The following is a 15,224-nucleotide window of genomic DNA, read 5'->3' as shown; positions in this document are numbered from 1 at the left end:
TAAGTGGATTTTTATATTGGTAATAAGTATGTGAACCACACAGGTTTTAGTAATGGTTGAGAAATGATGGTAATGGCACTAGCAACGTAAATCATATAATGTGTAATGATTGAAAGGGTTAAATTGATATTAGGAATGATTATTATAGTAGGGACTACTTTAAAATAAAAGATTAATAGGCCTAACTGTGCATTTGACAGAAAGGTGTCATTTATACCAGTTAGATGAAAGGCTAAGTGCCTTTGAGGCCTAACTGTGCAATTGGTAGGAAGGTGTCAATTATGCCAGTTAGATGAACGATTAAATACTGCTGAGTAAAAGGATAATGGTCTAACTGTGCAAATGGCAGAAAGGTGTCAATGATGTTAGTTAGATGAATGGTTAAACATTGTTGAGTAAAAGAATAATGGACTATTTGTGCATTTGATAGAAAAGTGTCAAATATGCAAGTTAAGTGAAAAGATAAATACCTTTGGGTAAAAGAATAAAGGAATTATAATGTAAGGTGATATGAATGATATATAAGTGATAATGAGGGATGTATATATATTTTTATATATAATGTACAATAATGCATAACTAGTATGAAGGGATGTTATAAAGGAAAACGTAAACAGTACATAATGGGCATGAAAGGATACCTAAATGAAAATACCAAATGGTATATTAACAGTATTTAAGGTGCCACCATAATGATTATAAAATATACATGACCAATTAGCACCTTAGTGCAATACATGTATAGTACTTTCACATTTAATGCACACAAGGCAAATAAAGAATAAAGGAAGAAATTATACAAAAGGATAAGTATGATGGCATACTAAGAATAATTTCCATGATGATATGAAAGAATTATGGTTTAACTGAGGAGGGCTTAACTGGTTCTTATGAATGATGAAATTAAATTATTCATTCAGTATTTATAAGATATTGTCGTATAATTGTAATATCCTTGCAGTTTTAGGTCTCACTAAGCAAATATTTAACGTGTGTTTATTTCACGCGTAGGTAAAGACAAAAATTAGTTGCGTAAGGAGTGTAGCAGTAGCAGCAACTTTCATTTGTTAAGGTTGACTCTCATCAGTAACTGTAGGATAATCATGTTTATTTTTAACAATTACTGGCATGTAATCGAATTTAAAGAAAAATGCTATGGAATGTATATAAAGTGGAAATTTGGTAATATATTTCGAAGATTGTTTTATAATTGGGCTAAAATGTTTTAATTTAAATTTTGAAACTAAATTTTTACGGATTTTCAAATGACAAAATGTTTTAAAAATTGATCTGACATCCGCATCTCGTGTACGGAAAGGTATACGGGAGATGGATGTTACAGCTTAAGCAACTAATCTCACTATTGTCCTTCTCAAAAATTATCTCTTGAGCTTCAAAAGAATTCTTTCGCATTAGTGGAGGAATGTCGATAATGTTTCAAACACTATCCCACTTTGAGTGGGTAATATTACTGGCAAGTGTATTTATAGTGTTCATTCTCTTCTACCTTGTTGAGTGATAGAGAACAAGAAACCATCTTGCGAATCATCGTCATTCATTGTGCACCGCCGTCGTTCATCTCATCTCATATTGAGCTCTTGGTAAGTGGTAATACGTGTCAAACACGTCAACGCAAGTATTATCCTTTCGGAGAAAATTCATATAATATTTCTAGGTAAACAAAGATTGTGAAAGAATTCTTCCTCTTAAATTTATAGGTTGTACAATGAGTTCTTTATTCGATTTAAATTTTACAGAGATAACAGTTAAATTAGCAATCGTTTGAATTCTATAAAAATAGCTTTTCAAATTATGATTCTGGACAATTTTGGGGTCAAATTCTTTCATTTACGGTAGCCATTCAATAGGCTAAAATTCTAAAAAAAAAATCAAAATTATATTTGATTTTTGCTTGGACGTTTTTATCCCTGAACCTAACCTATAAATAGAGAAGCATTTTCAGCTTCACATATCGTCAAAAACACATTCTCTCTAATTCTCTCAAAAGCTTTTAAGGTTACTTTAGTTTTCTGATGCTAGGATAAGAAGATATAAGCAGTACCGCCCAATCCGCTTTGGTTTTCGAGTGTACGAATCTTCAAAGTGACTGTGCTAACCCCAAGAACGATCCACCTAACGCAACAATTATATACATCGAGACAAATTCGTTTCTAAAATAGTGATTTCACCACGACACAATTCGATTGTTTAATTTTGCTGGTTTTATTTTTAAATTATCCTGACTCGATCCATTCTTGATTAAAAAACCTCAACTTTATGACGGAAACCAAACTGTGATAATATAAAATAATTGTCATACGCAGATACACCCACTCAACCAAACCCCGAATCTAAATAGAAAGGAAATTCATTATGAACCACTCATATATATATATATATCTCTGTGACCCCTTAAGTGTTTCACATAAAATTTATTTTACATCAGAAATAGAAGCTTTTAATGACACTCTGGTTTTATGAATATCTATTATTCCTACAGGGAAAATTGGGGTCTGTAGAATTAATTTTCTAAAACGTTTTTCACACAAAAGACCAATTTATAAAAGAGAATGCCAGACAATGGACACTGTTCTCATCAGCTGCAAGGAATGAGACATGGCGTCCCATCGTCCATATGCAGATTCCGGCAGGCAAGTGAGTGAATTCCTGTAGAGAGAGTATAGACATCTTTAGCCAAGTATGTGCTATGAAACAAATTTTGGCATTCATCAGCGTAACAGTTAATACGATTGGTGCAGTGAGGTTAATATCTATTGTAGAAACAAACTGAGTCTGCTTTAGGACTAACCTGCTGCATCAACTTGGCAAAATCACAGCACAATGCCTTGCGTTCACTCATCAAATATTCTGTCCAGTGTGATGTCTTGTAGAGCCACTACAGTTGTCTCAAGCATGTCCAGCCCAGATTGATTTGCGAAGATGAAAACCGGCACCAACTGCAAAACAAATTACTTGATTTGAGCATATATGAACCTGATACACGAGGTGTGAAAAATAGCTTCATGCATGGCTAGTTAGTTTTCCCCGATGGAATCTATACCTTCAAGGAACAACACAATATTGCATCCTGATGTTGCCACAGCTTCTTCAGTACCGAATCACCGACAAGTGATTCAGATTTCAACAATTCTTCCCCTACAGAAAAAGAAACAAAAAAAAAACACATTGGCAAAGGGGCACGAATCGGGAGGGAATGCATGAGCTGATTCAGCAAACCCACATAACATGTTTATTCAAAACTCATACACGGAAAAAGTCTAGACTACTAATGTTTTCTGAAGCAACTTGCCTGTAGCTCTGGCAGATCCAGTGAGCCAGCGTAAGTGCTTCAGGAGAGCCTGGAGATAACTTTGGTCCCATCATTGGGCTCAATCCGGATTGAGATATGGCCATGGAAACCCTCTGGTCAGAAAAAATGGCACTACGCACATACTGTTGTGCCATGGCTGCAACATTATCCTGAAGATTGCTATCAAAAGGAAAATGGAAGGCAATTGTCAACACTGATCATGTGCTCTGACCCGAAGAATCTCCAGCAGCATGGCTTGTTGCCGGCCCCACTTCGAGACTCGTAGTAAGATCCGAAGTCCTGTTCGTAATCAACGAATTCTGTGTATCAGACTGAATAATAACATCAGCAACTTGTCTTGCATAAAGACCATCTTTGATATAAAAAAATTGACAACCGAGAAACTCAGATGCAGTGATACCTAACTGGTTTTGACTCCAACGGAATAATGCAGAATCCAGAAGGTAGTAAAGCAGCAGCATCAGGAAACATCTCATCGATTGGGGCAAACACAAGCTCCGAACAGGCTCCGACAGCATTGTCATCGATTCCACTACATATCTGCAAAGATGATAATACATCAAATAAATGATTTTAACCTTGGCCATGATTTTAATCAATTCTGCTACAGCATTGTCATAATCAACACATTTTGATCTCTATACAGCTGTAAAATATGTAAAATTCAAAAATGGAGGCCATGATTTTAACAGTCAGAAAGCAACAAAGATTAATTAATGTAATTAATTGGGATACAATTTTTTGTAAACATATCAATGATGTTAAGTGACATATCATTTTTGATAAGAGATGTTAAGTGACATATCACTAGGTCTAAAAATACTAAATGCAGTTGCAGATTGTTAAAGAAGGATATAACTTACTTATTTTGAAACCAATTAAGTGACAGAAACTGTCCAATTTTATATACCCATTTAACATGTAAATTAACAAAGACATTGAACAGTGAACTGTCAGAAAAGCACCTGCAATAGATGAATGCACCTTGATAGAAAGGCATCTTCTTGCGCAAGAGACTGGCCTTCAAGTCTTATAACTTCAAGCAAATGACAAGTAAAAAGTAATATAGCACTAACAAAGTTTATTTGACTGATACATGATAAAGATGGTACGTTTAATAGAAAACAAGGGAACAGATGCATTAAATGATAGCTCTTATAGACCACTATTTTACTCGGATTTGGTTGTATCGGACACAGGTTTTGTCCAATACAGGTACATTCAATTTTTTTCAAAGATTTCCATGTATTGAGAGAGTCCTTGAGGATCATGTCCCCATATCCAAGTTGGATATGTGTCGGATACAAGTGGTGGACACAAGTACTTCAATAAAGATGAACGAAGAAGATATACCTCTTCGTGCTCAATTGTGTGGCCAAGTGGCATGATGATCTGACTCCCAGTAAACCATGTAGCTCTCATTCCGGAAAAAGCATATGTTCCCGCCTTCAATGATGCAGCCGAGTAAGAATCAACATTGAAATCAGCCCACTCAGACCGATGCTCCCTCAGGAAACGGACAAGAACAGAAGGAGGAACATTCTGATACAAACAAACAAGGTATAAGGTATATGGTCCCATTACTTTATGACGATTTTTAACTTTCTAGGGTAATATAGAATACAAAGACTGGCTTACTAAGTGTGTAATTATATGAATACAATCAAATTCAAATATGATACCGGTTTCCCATCGTAGGGGGTTTCCAGAACTTACTTGAAGCAGCATGGATGCTTTTGCAGATAAAACATCCCCAACAAATGAAAGAGCCGGGTAGGATTTGAAGTGCTGATCAAGCTCTTGCCTGAATTAATTGCAATGATCACATCCTCTGCACCATCACAATTCAATATTGACCACCCATCTTCATTGAATCCATTTATTGCTTCATTGAAGCCCCTACAAGTAAATGATAATCATGCAATAATTAATGAAACGAAAGATCAGACTACATCCCTAAACAGTCGTTGTGAATGGCATGTGGAGATTATCATGTAGGTTTCTTTTGCAATGTTGAATTTGTCATTTAGATAAGAAGTTTCAATATAATCTTGCAGCTACCTACTTAATATCTGGCTAAAAGTTCTAAGCATGGCTGGCTGCCTGCCCAGACCATAAACTACCTCACCGCTTGTCTCCTGAGATATCTGCCTAACATAGCGCAGTGCCTTAACAAACATCAATTAATCAGTACCTCTCAAAACTCAAAGAAACTTTAAACGTTTTGGTTTTCTTTTGTGTGTTTAGAGGGCAACCAAAACCAGAAGGGTGAATGAGCATCAATAATTTATATAAAACAAATCCATATGGTCAAACATGTGTACATTTCAAGGCATGCAACTGAAAGATATATGTGTTTCATCATCCAAATCTGCACACTGAAGAATGCAGTCAGCAATAGTCATTTTTTGAGCAATTACTTTGGATGATTCATAAAGTGGGCGCAAGACCTCTGGCACACTCCATGCCTGCATCAAAAAGGCGTCCAGAAATTAAGTTTTGCCACAAAAGAGACTTGAATATGTTTAAAATCTTATGTCACCCAGAGTTGGGGCATGCTCAATACGTGCCAAGATTTCCATATATTCGGAGAGCCATATTGACATCTCGAACTCCGGATATGTGTCCGATACAAGTGTCTGACATGAGTAATTTGTGAAAAATAGAGACCCAGAGCAACATAGCTGAAAACTACCTACTTATCAGGTCCAACCTCAAGATTCAAGTGGTCAACAATATGGATAATCGACCCCCCACCCTCACAATGCCTAATTAAATAGCCACTAGGAAGCACTTCAGCTCTCAAAAATTGAGCTGCAGAAGCCGCACTTGGACCAGCACCAAAACCAGAAAGAGATTTCTCACATACCTAGGAGAAGAGAGGGAAAAGGAAAAATCATACCAGCACCTCTAATCATGTTAGTCTCAAGAAGCATGCATATCAGGTTACTCAAACATAGCATTGATCAACATTATTTGTTGAATAACAAGTGAAGAACATGCATAACACAAGACTCCCATTCTCTGGAGATGCAGTGTATCTTAGAATCCAAAAGTCCCTTGCAGGAGCCAGCGTAGGGGGAGCGAACGTCTAAAAAAGTTCGCATTTTAATGTCCTTGTGACAAGTGGGTAAACTTTCAATCACATTGAATGAAATAAAAAAAAAGGAATAAATCATCTTCACCTGTGTGTATACAAGCTCAATTGTTCCACCATTGCCGGCAGGAAACATAGTGAACACTTCAAGTTTCTGGCAGCCTCGGAAACAAGATGGACGATCTTTAAGAATCTCTGCAATCTATTAGCAATAATTTAGTTGTTTATTCAGATCAAATAGGCCATGTATCAAAATAAAATGTTTCAAACCTCCATAATGGCATCAGAATTCATACCTTTGTAGGTTCTAAATTTACAAGACCGCAAGCTCGAGCTACCACTCCACTACAAATTTGGGAAATGGTGAATATCCCAACCGAATCTGGACCAGGCTGACAACAGATTTAAACCAATGAGTTCAGACAATCCGATTTGTGAAGAAGGTAAACAATACCACCATATACATATATAAAAACAATCAACAGAAAATAAAGGGAAACATCCGTATGAAATAACAACAAGCCTTCATCCCAGGCATCTGGACCCAATTGACAGCAGTTCCCGTAGCCTCTCCAAGCCAAAACCGGTCCTCTCTAAGAAAAGGGACAAAGCCACCATCCTTGTTCAAGTAGGATTCAACCTTTAGACTTTTAACTAAAGTAGGGATATACTTTTAGTTAGAGTATAAGTAGAATTAGTCATTAACTCTTAGGGATTCTCATTATAAAAGAGGCCTCCTCACCCCCAATGTATTCATTCATTCATTCTATTGGAAATAAGACTAACCCGGCTTTTAAGCCAAGTACTCTCGTGCATCTCTTATTTCCATTCATACTCTTTTTGTTCTTACTTTTGCAACAAGTTAAGCAACCAAACTTAGGTTTCAAGGCTGCCTTAGCGCCCAACAACCAAACAAAGTGACTAAGGGTCGCACGGCCCAGCTAGCCAATAGTCTAGGCCCGTGTCAGTTCAACCCCCCTTGGCAGCATATGTTTATCACATGATTGGATATAAAATATAGTAAATTAAATAATTATAATAGAATATTTTCTAATCTAGTAGTGATACATATCACCATCTAATTAGAGATTAAATTTAAAATTGAATTAAAATTATAACCAAATTGATAGAATTTATAAATATCGATGATCAAATTTATAATTATATTAATTTTATTAATTGCTACGTCAGTACTTCCGTTAAATATTATCGGAGAGGCTTGATTGAACGTATTTAAATAGTTGAATAACTTTATTGATAAAATTCTAAAAATTATGGTCAAAATAAAAAGGGGAAATAATTAGGTGTCAATGGTATAATTTTAACCTTAATTTTATATATCATCAATGAGACCAGTTGTTATGGTCAACAATCACTTTAAAACAAATTAAAATGTATGGTTTTTTTTTAATAGTTGGAGTGATTATAAAGTAGTATTTGTGTATATTTTTTTGTTGAATATAAAAATAAGTGTCTAAAATTGATTTTTGGTGCCTAAAGAATTTTTTGTTAAAAATAGTACCTAACATTTTTCCGATACACTTTTAGGTGCCCACAATTAAATAAAAATCGTTAAATGACACATGTCACATTTATATTTTTTTGAAATTTTTATTTTTCTTAAAAATTAAAAAAATCCCTCACCTCGCGTCGTGACCTCCCTCCTCTGTCTTCGCCACTTCCCCGTCTCCATGCTCTCTCTCCCATCTTTTATTTTTTGTCCTTTCCCCAATGACAGGCGAACAAACGTCAACGATAGATGGACAAAGAATTGCTGAAATCATTGACGGTGGAAGGAATCACTGAATCACTGCAATCACCCATTTTTTGTGACAATATTCGTTTGAATCATGGGGATTCGACCGTTATATGTTTAGGAGAGTGGGCGCTGTTAAGATTTTGGCTAATTGGCGACGATTGTGACAGTCGATGGTGGTAGAGGAATTGTGTTGGGATTTGCGGAAGCTCGAATCAATAATCGAAAGGGTTTACCAATAGGGGTTGGGTCAGTTTTTGTGTTTAGGGAGTAAGGAGATTGAAAGATAGAGAATTTCATAGCGAATTATAGTGGTTCGACTTCTCAACCAAGTCTACATCCACTACCTTAGCTCCTCACGAAGGATTTTTCAACAAATTCACTAATTTGTTATTTCTTTTTCAAGGAAAAAGAGATAACCTTTACAACTCCCTAATTTTTCACGGGTTAAACTAGAACATTACCCTAGACTTTAGCAGGCTTAGCTAGAACCAAAACCTCTTTACAATGAAAGAAAATGTAAACAATAAAACCTCTCTAAGGTACGTGTTTACAAGAATTTAAGCTCACTAGAACATAAATATTTACAAGAGAAAGATGAAATAAGAATGAAAAACTCTTCCCTTGTTTTGATTGCTTAGATGGTTGTTCTATTGCTTCTTTAAGTGTCCTCATCTTGTATTTATAGCTTGAAATGAGTTTGAAGTCGTATATAGCCGTTGGGGATGTTTTGGAGCTATTTGGGGATTATTTTTCTGCAAAAATAGTTTATCTAGAATAGGGGGTATCAGTACCCCTATATAGGGTATCGGTACTACCTTTGTTAAATTCAAATTTAACTAGTCGTTGGAGCCTTGTAGTATCGATACTGCCTAAGGGGTATCGGTACTACTTTGCACTATGGTATCGATACCCTTGCATTGTACGTTACCCTTTTTGTATTCGATGTTTGAGCCTTAATAGGGGTATTGATACCCATTCATAGGGATATTGGTACCCATTCATAGGGGTATTGATACCAATTCATAGGGGTATCGGTACCTCTTAATATTTTTGCTCAAATCTGGATTTAATGGACTTTGAATTATTTTTGAAGTCTTTTGAAAACTTTGAATAAATTCAATTCAAGTCCAAAATCATTTTTGCCTTAATTTGTTATATCGAAACATAGTTCTACAATCTCCCCCTTTTTGATATAACAAAACATTTAAAAAATCGTTTTAGGCAAAACTCTCCCTTAATAAAATATTTAATGAAAAATATACCAATTGTTTAAAAAAGGATACCAATTGTTACCCATTGTTCGAAAATATAAGAAAAATGTTAAGATCCCCTTTTTATTAAGAAATTAAAATTTTCAAACCATACTTCTCCCCCTTTTTGTTATATAAAAAATAATTCAATCTTTGAAGTTCTAAAATAATATTGGAGAGTAAGTGATAAATTTGACATTTAAAATTTATTTGAAGTTCTCCCCCTCAATAAATGCATTTCAAACAAAAATTTAGCTTTAAGAACTTGACACTTTAAACAAAATTGAATTTCAACGAAGAATAACAAACATGTTAGTAATACATGAAATTCAATGTATCCAAGTCTAAAATACTTTATGCAATATCAATTGTTGAAATTAAGTGCATATGCATAAAACTTTTAAAAAATGTTATGCATTTGAAAAAAAAATTGATATAAATTGTTAGATAGATATCTTATACAATTTTAAGTACATGCATAAACATTTAAATTTAGGTAAAAAATTTAAAATTTTGATATCAATTGTTAGAAAGTTATCATTTGCATTTAAAATCAAAGTATTTGAAAAGTTGATATCAATTGTTAGAGAGATATCATTTGCATTAAAACTAATTTTGACCAAAATTTTATTATGATGAACTAAAAATTCTGAAAAATTATTAAAACTTTAAAACGTTCATCATAAAACCTTTTTAACATATATGAGATTAAAAAAATAATGCATAATCATTTAAAACAAAAACTCATGCATGATTAAAATCAAATAAGCAACCAAATAACCGAAATTAAAAGCATTAAGCTTAGAGGTTACCCATTTCTTTTTCATGTGTGGCTAGAGCATCTTCATTTCTTTATCTTCATCACTATTGCTCCCACACACCTACAAGAGACATTTAAGTAGATTTTGGTATCCAAATTGCTTTGGATCCTTGAACGTTAGTTTCAATGCCCATTGTTCCCTTGGGAACCCATACTTGTCTAATTTTAAAACGTTTTCATTTCTTTAAAGGACAAGTACATTCCTTATGACCATGATAATGACAATGTGAGTATTTTTATCATTTTTAAACATAATAGGTTGTTTTCAGAAATCAATTCTTTTTCTTTTGTTAAGCTTTCAAGCATAAATTTTAAATCAAAATTTTCTTTTTCTAAATCATTTATTTTGATTTTTGAAAACTCTAAATCATTTTTCAAAATTTTATTTTGATTTTCAAAATCGACTTTTATTTTCAAAATTGATTTATCTTTAATTTTCAAAATTGATTTATCTTTAATTTTGAGTTTTGAAATTAATTTCATAAATTTGGAATTCATGGTCTTAAAACCCAAATACAATATATTATATGCATCTTGTAACTCATCAAAAGTAAATGAATTAAATTCATTTGAGTTAGAAGATACCTCGAATTCTTCTTCGGTGGCCATGAGGCATAGGTTGAATACTTCATCTTCATTAATGGAATCATCTTCATCACTCCAAAATGTAACAAATGCATTCTTCTTGTTTGACCCCTTTTTCTTTAGAAGAGGACATCGTGATTGACATGCCCCTTTCTTTGACAATTAAAGCACACTGGGGACTCTTCTTCATAGTTGTTTCATGTCTCACTTCTTTGGAAATCATGAATCTCTTGAGTTCCTTCAAGAACTTGGCTATCTCATCTTCTTGTTCATCATTGTCTTCATCCACCTCATCACTTGAATCTTGATAGCTTTCATTGGTAGATTTAAAGGTAATGTCTACCTCAGTCTTTTTATTGTTTTTCTTCTCTTCACCTTCTTCCTCTTCTTTCAACATCATCTCATGAGTAAGAAGGGAACCAATTAGCTCATCGAGTGTGAGAGACTTTTGGTCTCTAGCTTCGATAATGATCGTCTTCTTCGATTGCTACGACTTTGGAAGAGATTAGATCATCTACCTCATAAGCTTCTCATTAGGGATTACTTCTCCAAATCCCCTAAGACTGTTGACAATCATGAAAAATCTATCTGTCATAGCTTTGATGTCTTCATCGGGTTTCATCTTTAAGTTCTCGTAGCTATGGTTGAGAAGACTTTTCTTTATTTTCCTTACTTCATCGGTTCCTTCATGAGTGACTTGGAGCTTATCCCAAATCTCTTTGGCACTAGAATAAGATGAGATTCTTCCATATTCATCTGGGTCTAAAGCACAAAAGAGAATGTTCATAGCCTTGGAATTATGCTGGAACTTTTTCTTCTCTTCATTACTCCAATCATCCCAATCATTTATCTCACCGGTGGAGTGGAGTAACCCTTCTTGATTAAGTTCCAAGCTCCTAGATCGTAGGATCGAATAAAGAACATTATCTTATTCTTCCAATGGACATAATTTGCTCTATTGAAGAAGGGTGGCTTGTTGACCGGTTCTGAATCCACAATAGGTAAATCTTCAATGTAATAGGCATTAGAGGAAAAAGCATTTCTTCTCCCCCTTTTTGTTATATCAAAAATAATTCAATCTTTGAAGTTCAAAATAAATTTGGAGAGTAAGTACTAAATTTGACATTTTAAAAATAATTTGAAAAATCAAAGCTCCTCCTCAATAAATGCATTCCAAATAAAATTAAGCTTTTAAGAGCTTGACACTTAAACAAAATTGAATTTCAACAAAGAATAACAAACATGTTAGTAGCACATGAAATTCAATATATCCAAGATTAAAATACTTTATGCAATACCAATTGTTGAAATTTGATACTGATTGTTAAAATTAAGTGCATTTGCATAAAGTTTTCAAAAATGTTATACATTTTGAAAAAGTTGATATCAATTGTTAGAGAGATATCATTTTCATTTAAACCATATGCATAAACATTCAAATTTAGGTCAAAAATTAAAATTTGTAAAATCAAAGAATTTTAAAATTTGATATCAATTGTTAGAAGATATCATTTGCATTAAAACCAATTTTGACCAAAATTTTATTATGATAAACTAAAAATTATGAAAAATTATTAAAACTTTAAAATTGTTCAACATAAACATCTTTTCAACATACATGAGATTAAAACAATAATGCATAATCATTTAAAACCAAAACTCATGCATGCTTAAAATCAAATGAGCAACCAAATAACCAAAATTAAACACATTAAGCTTAGAGGTTACCCATTCCTTTTTCATGTGTGGCAAGAGCATCTTGAATATCATCACTTTCATCAACATTGCTCCCACACACCTACAAGAGACATTTATTTTGATTTTGGTATCCAAATTGCTTTGGATCCTTGGACGTTAGGTTCAATGCCCATTGTTCCTTTAGGAACCCATACTTGTCTAATTTTAAAACATTTTCTTTTCTTTATAGGACAAGCATGTTCCAAATGACCATGAAAATGACAATGTGAGCATTTTGCCATTTTTAAACATAATAGGTTATTTTTAGAAATTAATTCTTTTTCTTTTGTTAAGCCTTCAAGCTTAACTCCTAACTCAAAATTTTCTTTTTTCGAAATCATTTATTTTGATTTTTGAAAGCTCTAAATTATTTTTCAAAATTTCATTTTGATTTTCAAAATCAACTTTTGCTTTCAAAATCAAATTATCTTTAATTTTGAGTTTTGAAATTAATTTCGTATTTTTGGAATTCATGGTCTCAAATCCCAAATACAACCTATTATAAGCATCTTGTAACTCGTCAAAAGTAAATGAATTAAATTCATTTGAGTTAGAAGATACCTCAAATTCTTCTTGAGTGGTCATGAGGCATAGGTTGACTACTTCATCTTCATCACTCCAAGATGCAACAAATGCCTTATTCCCCTTTTTCTTTAGAATAGTATATTCATACTTGACATGCCCCTTTCTTTGACAATTAAAACATATCAAGGGACTCTTCTTCTTGGTTGATTCATGTTTCACTTCCTTGGAAATCATGAATCTCTTGAGTTCCTTCAAGAGCTTGACCATCTCTTCTTCTTGTTCATCATCGTCTTCATCCACCTCATCACTTGAATCTTGATAGCTTTCATTGGTGGATTTGAAGGTAATGCCTACCTCATTATTCTTCTTGTTTTTCTTCTTTCCCTTTCTTCATCTTCCTTCACCATCATCTCATGAGTGAGAAGGGAACCAATTAGCTCGTCGAGAGTGAGAGACTTTAAGTTTCTTGCTTCGATAATGGTTGTCTTCTTCAATTGCCACTCCTTTGGAAGAGAGAAGATCATCTTCCTCACAAGCTTCTCATTAGGGATTACTTCTCCATATCCCTTGAGACCGTTGACAATCATAGAAAATCTATTCATCATAGCTTTGATGTCTTCATCGGGTTTCATCTTGAAGTTCTCGTAGCTATGGTTGAGAAGACTTTTCTTTGATTCCCTCACTTCGTCGGTTCCTTCATGAGTGACTTGGAGCTTATCCCAAATCTCTTTGGCACTGGAACAAGATGAGATTCTTCCATATTCATTTGGGCCTAAAGCACATAATAGAACATGTATAGCCTTAGAGTTAAGCTGGAAATTTTTCTGCTCTTTTCTACTCCAATCATTGTACTTGTCGGGTGGATAGGAGTAACCGTCCATGATTGAGTTCCAAGCTCCAAGATTGTAGGATTGAATAAAGTACATCATCTTATTCTTCCAATGTGCATAATTTTCTCCATTGAAGCAGGGTGACTTGTTGACTGGTTGTGAATCCATAATAGGATATTCTTCAAGATAATAAGCACCGGAGGAAAAAGTCATTTCTTTGTCGGTTGCGTCAAAAATTGGTAGAGCTTCTTCGAGGATCGTCTCAAGGTGGTTAAACCTTCTTAATGATTTAGGCTCTGATACCAATTGTTGAGTTAATCGATTGATGGAATTGGCCAAGAGGGGGTGAATTGGCAATTAGAATTTTGGTGGAAGCTTTTGCAGAAAATTGAAAAGATTTGCACAACGATTTAGAGTGGTTCGACTTTCTCAACCAAAGTCTACGTCCACTACCTTTTCTATCCACACTAAGGATTTTCTAACAAATTCACTAATTTGTTCTTTCTTTTGAGGCCAAAGAGATAACCTTACAACTCCCTCAAGAATATACCCCAATTTTTGAGAACACTCTTTCTCAAAGAGAATGTTACAAATTTGCAAACTTACAAGGAAATCCTCACAAGTTAGATTGTTTGCACAATTCTAGAGTAGAGAAAAGAACACTAAAAAATTAATACAATTGAGTACAAGTAGTGTTCTTGAATGCAAAATGAATATTGAATGAAAAATAGGCTTGAAATGCTCAAACTTGAGGTTTGATGCTTTCTCTTTGATTCTCTCTTGAATCTTGTTTCTTGTGTTTTCTTGTTGTTGATTAATGGCTTCTAAGCTTGTTTAAATACACCTTCAAATGATTCTAAACGTTGGGGATGAATATTGGAGTCAATAGAGCCATTTAAGTGTGAAAATAATTAATAAAATCAGTTGGGAGCGTCTGTGCATCGATGCATACCCATGGTGCATCGGTGCATCAAGTATAAAATTCAAATATTTTGATCGTTGAACCCTTAGTGCATCGGTACACTAAGAGTGCATCGATGCATAAAATGCATTCGATGTTTCAAAATAGCCAGAGTGCATCGATGCATGGCTTGTGCATCGATTCATCAAATGCATTCGATGTTTTCATAAAATCCTGAGTGCATCGATGCATGGTATGTGCATCGGTGCATGAAATGCATTCGATGTTCAATTTATTCCATGGTGCATCGATGCATGGATTGGTGCATCGGTGCATCACTTTGAAAAATTGATTTTAGGCTTGATTTTGGTTCAAAATACTTTGTGAAA

At 34.0% G+C, this 15,224-nt stretch overlaps 1 pseudogene; it reads right to left on the bottom strand.

The window, feature by feature from the left end:
• Nucleotides 1-2,417: 2,417 nt before the first annotated feature.
• Nucleotides 2,418-6,438, bottom strand: LOC120199207 (annotated as a pseudogene).
• Nucleotides 6,439-15,224: the final 8,786 nt, after the last annotated feature.

This window comes from Hibiscus syriacus, unplaced genomic scaffold (assembly GCF_006381635.1).
Source record: "Hibiscus syriacus cultivar Baekdansim isolate YM2019G1 unplaced genomic scaffold, ASM638163v2 tig00005406_pilon, whole genome shotgun sequence".
In the NCBI taxonomy this organism is placed as follows: domain Eukaryota; kingdom Viridiplantae; phylum Streptophyta; class Magnoliopsida; order Malvales; family Malvaceae; genus Hibiscus; species Hibiscus syriacus.
Note: the sequence above shows the minus strand (reverse complement) of the source record. Positions and strands in the feature narration are given on the sequence as shown.